The sequence below is a fragment of the Mus musculus genome, chromosome 18, assembly GCF_000001635.26.
Source record: "Mus musculus strain C57BL/6J chromosome 18, GRCm38.p6 C57BL/6J".
NCBI classification, from domain to species: domain Eukaryota; kingdom Metazoa; phylum Chordata; class Mammalia; order Rodentia; family Muridae; genus Mus; species Mus musculus.
In genome coordinates this window covers 65,887,442-65,896,919 of record NC_000084.6, presented here as the reverse complement: position 1 = coordinate 65,896,919, position 9,478 = coordinate 65,887,442, and the positions used below count along the sequence as shown (strand labels likewise).

General features: G+C 43.2%; 1 long non-coding RNA gene across 1 annotated transcript in view; it reads left to right on the top strand.

The window, feature by feature from the left end:
* The first annotated feature begins 2,164 nt into the window (after nt 1-2,164).
* Nucleotides 2,165-9,478, top strand: part of Gm30094 (predicted gene, 30094) — a 31,416-nt gene continuing 24,102 nt past the window's right edge. Inside the window, exons 1-2 of the long non-coding RNA NR_166834.1 lie at nt 2,165-2,260; nt 6,229-6,401. This is a non-coding gene — a long non-coding RNA (predicted gene, 30094). The remainder of the gene's footprint in view (nt 2,261-6,228; nt 6,402-9,478) is intronic.

Here is a 9,478-nt window from a genome sequence, read left to right as displayed (position 1 = left end):
ACTCTTTGTTTGCATATGATATGATGGTATACATAAGTGACTCTTTGTTTGTATATGATATGATAATATAAATGAGTAATTCTTGTTCCACCAGGAAACTCCTACACCTGGTGAATACTTTCAGCCAAGTAGCTGGATACAAAATTAATGCATAAAAATCAATAACCTTTCTATACAAATGACAAACTAAGAAAAAAATCAGGGAAACCACGTCTTTTAAAACAGCCTCAAATAGTATAAAATATCTTGGGGCAATCCTAAACAAGCAAGTGAAGGACCTGGATGAATAAAACCTTAAGATATTGGATAAAGAAATTGAAGATACCAGGAAATGGAAAGATCTCCCATGCTTATGGATTGGTAGGATTCGTACAGCTAAAATGTCCATCCTACAAAAGCAATTACAAATTCAAAGCAATCCCTATCAAAATTCTAACACTTTTTTTTTTTTTACAAAACTTGAAAGGACAGTTTTCAGCTTCATATGGAAACAGACACACATGGGTGCATGTGTGCTCACATACACACACACACACAAACACAGAGAGAGAGAGACAGAGACAGAGACAGAGAGACAGAGAGAGTTAAAAACACTCTTGAATGATAAAAGAATTGCTGGAGCTATCACCATCCCCAATTTCAAATTGTACTATTGAGTGATGGTATTCTTTTTTAAAGGCATGGTATTGGCACAAAAACAGATAAGTTGGTGATTGAATAAAATTGAAGACTCAGAAACCAGCTTGCACACATACAGACACCCAATTTTTGACAGATAAGCCAGAAATACATAATAGGGGAAAAAAGACACCATCTTCAACAAATGGGGCTGGTCAAACTTCATAATGGATGCCTGGGTGTAGAAGACGCAAATAGACAGATACTTATTGCCCCAGGAAAACAAACAAACAATAACTTCAACTCCAAATGGATCAAATACCTCAATATAGGGCCAAATAAACCGGATATCATAGAAGAGAAAGTGGGCAATAGCCTTGAACCTGTTGGCACAGGAAACTACTTCCTGAACAGAACACTGTTAGCACAGACACTAAAATCAACAATTAAGAAATGGGACCTCATGAAATGGAAAAGCTTCAACAAGACAAAGAACACTGTCATCAGACAAAGCAGCAGGATGAAGAATAGGAAAAGATGTTTACCAACAGCACATCTGATAAGGGATGTATATATATATATACTAGCTAGTATGTGTGTACATGTATGTGTATATGTATATATACTAGACAGTATGGTATATATCATCTTGACATCTGATATATATATCATATATGATATATATATATATATCAGAATATATACTGATGAGGGATATGAAAATTAAAACTACTCTGAGATTTTTATCTTGTCTTACACACATCTCAATATCTAAGATTAACAAAACAAATGACAGTTCATGCTGGCAAGGATGTGGATTAAGGGGAACATTCATCCATTGCTGGTGGGAGTGCAAACTTGTACAGTCACCATGGAAATCAGTGTGGTAATTCCTCAGGAAGCTGGGAGTAGATCTACCTCAAGATCCAGCTACACCACTCTTGGATATATTCCCAAAGGACACATCATCTTACCACAGAAACACCTGTACGACCATGTTCATTAGTGCCAGAAATTGGAAGCAACCTAGATACCCATCAAGGAATAAACAGATAAAGAAAATATGGTTTCTTTACAGAATGGGATATTACTCAGTCATTTAAAAAAAAAACTTGCAAAATCCACAGGTAAATGGATGGAACTAGAAAAACTTATCCTGAGTGAGATAACCCAGAACCAGAAAGACAAATTATGGTATACATTCACTTATATGTGGATGTTAGCCATAAAGTCTAAGGTAAGCAGGCTACATACAGTCCATATAACTACAGAGGTTAGGTATAGCACAAGGTGCTAGGGGGAAAGGATGGCTCTCCCTAGGAAGGAGAAATAGGATAGTGACAGATATGGAGGACTGGAACATTTGGATCAAACAGAGATGGGGGGAATGTGGGGAGGGAAAGCAATATAGTTTGTGTGTGCTTGGCCCAGGGAATGGCACTATTAGAAGGTGTGGCCCTGTTGGAGTAGGCGTGGCACTGTGGGTGTGGGCTTTAAGACCCTCATCCTAGCTGCCTGGAAGCCAGTCTTCTGTTAGCAGTCTTTAGATGAAGATGTAGAACTCTCAGCTCTTCCTACACCATTCCTGCCTGGATGCTGCCATGTTCCCACCTTGATGATAATGGACTGAACCTCTGAACTTGTAAGCCAGCCCCAATTAAATGTTGTCCTTGTCCTTATAAGAGTTACCTTGGTCATGGTGTCTGTTCACAGCAGTAAAACCCTAACTAAGACAGATAGCTAAAATTAAGGGCCATTTGAACCCAACTTCAGTAGAAACTTCTAAATTAAATCATCAAAAATGCTGTGGGAGACACAAAGCCGCAAGTGGACGTCTCTCATCACCAAATGAAGTTTCAGTGGTGGGAGTGGGTTCCATCTAATTGAGTTTTTGGCCAAAGGGGTTCCATGGTAACCCCTCAACATCCCAGGCTGTTGCGACACTATAGATTGCTCACCACAGTCTGACATGAAAACTCAACTGCTAGAACATAACAGCCACACAACTCACTGAGCATGGAGAAGCTGAGCTGGCTAGGGCCTGCCTATGTAATGTGCTGTCTTGAGTTTTCTCTCTGGCTCTTCTTCAGCTTGTTCATTCATCAGTCCTATTCGGATTTGTCCGTCTTCGTTTTATCTTATTTTGTTGTATCATTATTCTTTAGTTACCTGCTTGTTTTCCAAGGGGAGACAGAAAGAATGTGGATCCAGGCAGGGGGGTTTGAGGAGGAAATGGGAGGAGTTAGGAGAGGGCAAGCCGTAGTCTGAATATACTGTGTGCTTTCAAAATAGCCTGCTTTCGATTAAATAAATAAAAATTTAGGCCATCAGACTTGACAGAAAGTGCCTTTTACCTTCTGAGCGAGCCGTCTTGTTGGCATTGCTAAATATTTTTATGTTAAAGTGAACAAAACAGCCCTGAGTATCACTGTACCCACCTTCTTCTTGAATTCTTTATGAGAGAGTTGGTTTGTTTTTCTTTTTATGACGATTGAGTTATGAGCTTTTTGTTGCTAAGAGCAGTGATTCTCCGGCTTCCTACTTTGCTATGATCCTTTAATACAGTTCCTGATGTTGCGGTAACTCCCAACCGTAAAATTATTTTCGTCGCTGCTTCATACCTGTAATTTTGCTATTGTTATGAATCATAATGTAAATATCCAACATGCAGGACATCTGTGTGACCCTCTGGGGGTCGCGATCCCCGTGTTGAGAACCACTGGTTAACGGCTTTCTAAATGATACTATGGTTATTTCTGAAGGTTCACGGTAGTCTGTTTTCCGTGTAGAATATACGAAATGGCTCGTTAATTTCCCATTAATTAAAGAATCTGATTACAGGGGAAACAAATCCAATGTTACAAGGACATTCTGCAGAGTACAGACTACTCTCCGGAGTGCGCTTTGCTTACCCCTAGGGGAAGTGGAGGAGGCATGCAAATTACCTCTGTATGCATATTCATAAGCTCATGCCTCCTTGTGGACAGGTGGGCGTGACAGAGCAGAGTGTAGTTTTCCCACGAGAGTAAATACTTGGACATCTGATTTCTCACTCTGCTTCTTGGCTGTGGGCGCAAGGTGCTTCAAACTCTAACTGCTGTGAGTCCCTGCTGCGATGGACTATAGCCTTGAGCTGTATCTCAAACTAAAATGAAGTGGAAGAGATCTTTCAAAGTCACAAAGATAACTTGAGTAAAATAAGAATGTATAAGACGAAAATAGAAAAAGTGAAGTGGAGGGGGTTTCTCTGTATGGCCCTGGCTGTCCTGGAACTCACTGTTGTAGACCAGCCTGGCTTCGAACTTAGAGATCCACCGGCCTCTGTCTTCCGAGTGCTGGGATTAAAGGCGTGCGCCACCACCGCCCGACTTTTATGAGTATTTTGCTTGCTGAGCGTAACAGGAATGCAGTACCTGCCGAAGCCAGAGGATGGCACCAGATCCTCTCAATCTGAAAGTTACAAATGTGGGTACCGGGAACTAAACCAAGGTCTTCTGAAAGAGGAGCCAGGGCTCTTAACTGTGGAACTGTCTTCCACCAACCTTGTTGTTGTTGTTGTTGTTGTTGTTGTTGTTGTTGTTGTTGTTGTTGTTGTTGATGATGATGATGATGATGATGATGATGATGATGATGTAGAGCCAGGAAAAGGTAGCCTTGGGATAAGAATGGATTTTTAACCTAGAAGCAAGATACTTCCTGCAGATGAGGGTAGACAATCCTTTTTGATGCCTGAGTATTATTGGCCCAGGGAGAGGCACTCTTAGGAGGTACAGTCTTGTTGGAGTAGAGAAAGTGTGTCACTGTGGGGGTGAGCTTTGAGACCCTCCTCCTAGCTGCCTGGGAGACAGTCTCCTTCTGCTGTCTTTGGATGAAGATGTAGAACTCTCAGGCCCTTCTCCACCTCCATGTCTGCCTGCATGCGGCCATGTTTCCTGCCGTGGACTAAACCTCTGAACCTGTAAGCCAGCCCCAATTAAATGCTTGCCTTTATAGAAGTTGCTTTGGTCATGGTGTCGCTTCATAGCAATGGAAACTCTTTTTTTTTTTTTAAGATTTATTTATTTTATGTATGTGAGTACACTGTAGCTGTACAGATGGTTGTGAGCCTTCATGTGGTTGTTGGGAATTAGATATTTTAGGACCTCTGTTTGCTCCAGTCAATTCCACTTGCTCAGTCCCTGCTTGCTCTGGCCTAAAAATTTATCTATTATTATACATAAGTACACTGTAGCTATCTTCAGACACACCAGAAGAAGCCTTCAGACCTCATTACGGGTGGTTGTGAGCCACCATATGGTTGGTGGGCTTTGAACTCAGGACCTTCGGAAGAGCAATCAGTGTTCTTACCTACTGAGCCATCTTGCCAACCCAGCAATGGAAATGATTAACCAAGACAATGCCTAAATCTTACATGATGGAGACCCTTGAAGGGGAACCCTTTGTCTGTTCCCTCGGAGACCCCTACCATGTACAGCACCATAAGCTTTGCATGACGCCCTTGTTTGATTTGTTACCATGTTCAGAACTAAGCAAATCTCTCAGAAGCCTCAGCCTTATCTTGCTATTATCCTGGGAGGAGGTTTGGGTTTAAGCTTCTAAGAAATTATATTCTGTGAATTGTTTTTTCCAAAACTGTAAACATAATCTTGTGTGAAAACTATGAACGGAAAACAGTGGCTCCTTCTTGGGATAATCTTAACGAATGAGCTGATTTATCACATATTAACAGCGGAGACCTCTAAACCTTTCTCCTCTGGTTGCTTGTGCTATTGCTCTTATCTCAATACTTGTTAGAAGTTTTCCTCTTAACTCCAAGTCAGTAATAGCTACACAAAATAATGTCTTCTTGGTTGTTCAAATTAAGCTCTCAAAATCTTTTTTTTTTTTTTTTTTTTTTTTTTTTGGTAAAGGAGTTGACTTCAGAAGTTAAGAGGAGGGTTGGAGAGGTGGGCCAGCAGGTAAGGTGACCTAGGGAACTCTTTATCCATTCCCTTGGAGAACCCCACCATTTACCATACCATAAGCTGTACTGTGGCAAGCCCAATGACCTGAGTTCAATCTCTGGGCATCCTCATGATGGAGAGAATCAATACTGCAAGTTGTTCCCTTACCTCCTCTTGTGCTCTGTGGAATACACACAGGCAAAAAAAAAAAAAAAAAACAAAAAAAACAAAAAAAACAAAACAAAACAAAAAAAAAACAAAAAACAAAAAAAAACGCAATAAAATTTTTTTTTGAAGATGGCATATGTAGCTGGAGAGGTGGCTCAGTGGTCAGGAACAGTGTAACACTCCCTCCCCACCCCCACCCCACCCCCGCCCCCAGCCTGAAATCTGGCTGATCAGGTTTGACTGTTGCGCTAGGAGAGCATCAGGGGTGGAGCCTGCCACCCTATCCGTCTGCCACGCCCACTGCTGCTACTTGCCGCCTAGTTGTTCCTGAGCTGACACGTGGTCACCTGAAACTGGACTCCTAGGATGATTTGGCAGGAATGGGCCCCTCCCCCTTCTTCATAACCCGGTGTCTCTGAAGAGTAAAATTGAACCTTGATCAGACTGACGCCTTGGTTCCATTCTTTCTCGCGCCGCCTAGTTCCCTCTTCTCTTCCAGATTCCAAGATGGCTCCCAGGCTAGAACCCAGACATGTGGGCCGCTGGCCAGCCTCAACAGAACAGGTCTGATGGCAACTCGCAACTGCCTGTAACTCCAATCCCAGGGGAATCCAAAGTCCTCTTCTGCACTCCTCTTTACTGCATGCAATGAGTACACAGACTTACATCCAGGTAAAGTAAAAACGGAGGAGAAAAAGTAAAAGATGAACAGGCTAGAATGGAAGGCAAGGCCATGAGAATGGCACATGGTGAGCCGTGAGTTTCTGGCACACCGCATGTAGTGTGAAGCATGCAGCCAAAGTAGACATGGAAACATATTGTCTAAGAGCCTCCTGGTCATCTAGGCCTAACACTCTGTTTCCAGCTGGGTTCGTTCTCAGGATCCAATGTCCTGGAAGGTGATGTGGGAAATGCTTGCTAGTTACCTAATCAGGTTTTGGTTTTGTGTTTGGGCTTTTGATTTGTTTGTTGTTTTGGCTGTTTTGTTTGAGGTTTTTTGTTTGTTTGGGGTTTTTTTTTTGATGTTATGATAGAGTAGCAATACCTCATCTAGAAAATGACATTTCTGCTTCATTGGCTACCAGAGGTATCGTGTCTCAAAGTCTAATGAAACCACAATCAGTAGGTTTCTGGGAAAGCTTTGCTTTCGTAATACAGACCCATTCTTTTCTGTTTCCCTTCTTGAAAGTGGGCTGTGTTGACCAGAACCAGAGCAGCCATGCTGGAACTAAAATCATGAAGCATCCCGAATCTTGGGATCACTGTGCCTCTAGATGTGTGTGTGGATGTGTGTGTGTGTGTGTGTGTCTCTGTGTGTGTCTCTCTATGTCTCTGTGTATATCTGTGTGTGATATAAGAGAAAATTAAACCACCATACACTTTTCTAAAAAAAAAAAAATACTCCCCTAAGGAATTATTTTTTAGTTTTTAAGCTTTATTTCCTTCATGTGAATAGGTGTTCTGTTTGCATATATGTCTGTAACATCACAGGCATGAAGTGCTCATGGAGTCCAGAAGAGGCTGCTGGACTTCCATAACTGGACTTACAGATGCAATGTGGGTGCCAGGACTCAAACCCTGGTCTTCTGGAAGGGGAGCCACTGCTCTTAACTAATGACCCACCTCTCCAGCCCCCAACTCTTTAAACCGGGATATTGTTTGGTGTAGTTTTGTTATATCGTTTAACAACAATCTCTATTGTATAGATATAACTGACAAGCAAACTGCCACCAGCTTCCAGAGAAGACCTTTAGGTGTTGATCAGAAGCACAAGGCATTAAACAAGATCCCTTTTGTGAAATAAAAATGTAAATCCATGAGATGATGATGATAGTGATGGTGGTGATGATGATGATGTGGTGCATGTATGCATGTTCATGCCTATGTGTGCATGTATGTCTGCAATCATGTGGTGTCCAGGGGTGATTGACGTCAGGACTCTTCCTCAATTGCTGTGCACCTTTAATACAAGGTTTTCCATGTGAGTCTGAAGCTCACTCATTTGGCTCTGCTGGCTGGCCAGTAAGCTCCAGGGATCCCCAGTCTCTGGCTCCCCCTGCGTGAGTGCTGGGGACCTCATGCTTGCATGTCAAGCTGACAGAGACATTTTCCCCAATTTCATCTGGAAAGATTATATATACTTAACCCCGCAATCAGACAGCACTCAGGAAAAGTAAGGCATGCTGACAGTGTCAGAATTACTGTTGCTCTGTTTCAGAAAGCTTTGAGAGGTCCCTTCAGACTACGACACGTCCTTGGACATTGATCAATGGCCTCTCAGGTCCCTCGTGGCCACATGTCATACTTGTAGAGAAGGACAGTAGAAAGAAAAGTGGGGAAAGTGGAGAGATATTCAACTGGTTCTTATTTAATTGGACTAGCCGGAGATGCAAGTAGAAGGCTCCACACTGGGAGTATTTGGGGGGAGAGGTAGGCCATAGTCCATGGCTATTGACCTCCTGTGAATTCCCACCCCCTGCTTGGATTACTCCCTGTCCCTTGTAGGGGGTCAGAATGCTCTGTGATGATGGAGCATCCCCAGTGCGAACTAAAGGGGGGGGGCGCGTTTTGACATTACAGTTGCAAATTATACCGCTCTGCCTGAGAGTCCTATTGAGTGTTAGGAGCCTCTAATCTAAGACTGACCGATTACCCAGAGCAATCCACTCTACAGTGCGCGCGCGCGCACACACACACACACACACACACAGAGGAAAACCAATCTGAAGGCTGTAGTTGCTTTCTTCCCTTTCAGACGCATCCTCTTGATCATCCTGTTAGACACAATCGTCTTGCTGTGTACACAGCTGCCCAGCACGCTGTAGTCAGCTGTGCGTGACTCCCTCTATGCCCCCTTACTTTCCTGGATCTTTAAGTTGGAGACTAATAGGCCTTATTTATAAAACAGTGCAGAAGCTAGGTGGAGAAATTCCATTTCAGAAAGAAGGAGGGAGAGAGACATTCGTTATGTGTGGCTGACCACATCTTTGGCTCAGCCTTTCCCTGTTTGGTAGAAGCCTATGATTTTAACAGCATAGGCTCAAAGGAGAAGCCTGAAAACTACACTTCCCAGCTGCCCTGGCAGCTTGAAACTGTCATGTGCTAGGGGGATCTCACCAATCAGACACATTCAGTTCTGACTGGTTTGTGGGGCAGCTCTAATGGAAAAGGCTTTCAGGGTTCCAGGTGCAAACCAACGAAGAAAAGTGACTTCTGCCTGCACAGGATGTATGGCTGCTTTCAAGAGATAGCGAACAAGTGGCAGTCTCATTGGGGTTACTCAACCATCGGTTCCTTGCCTGTCTGCAACGCCGCTGTTAGGGAAAGCCTGATCAGGCTCTGCAGGAGTGTTTTCTTCTTCCTATTGGAAGAGGAGGCCTTCCAAGTTTACCCTCCTTTACTAGTAATATGAGGTTTTAGCTGAACTTATCATCAAGTTCGTTTGTTTTAGTTTAAATGATTGTGGGGGAGCGGATGTGTGTAACGCCAAAGGAGAATACCGAGTTCCCTGTTTTGCCGTGCTTTGCCATATTCCCTTGATACGGGGTCTCTCACTGAACCTGGAGCTAGGCTGGCAGTCAGCAAACCCCTCCAATTCTCCCGTCTTCTCCTCCCACAATGATGAGGTTACAGGAGTGGGTACCACCACGCTTGGCTTTTTATGTGGTACTGTGGACAAAACTCAGGTCTTTGTGCTTGTGCCACGAGCATCCTTACCCATGGAGCCATCTCCCCCAGCCCTGTGATTG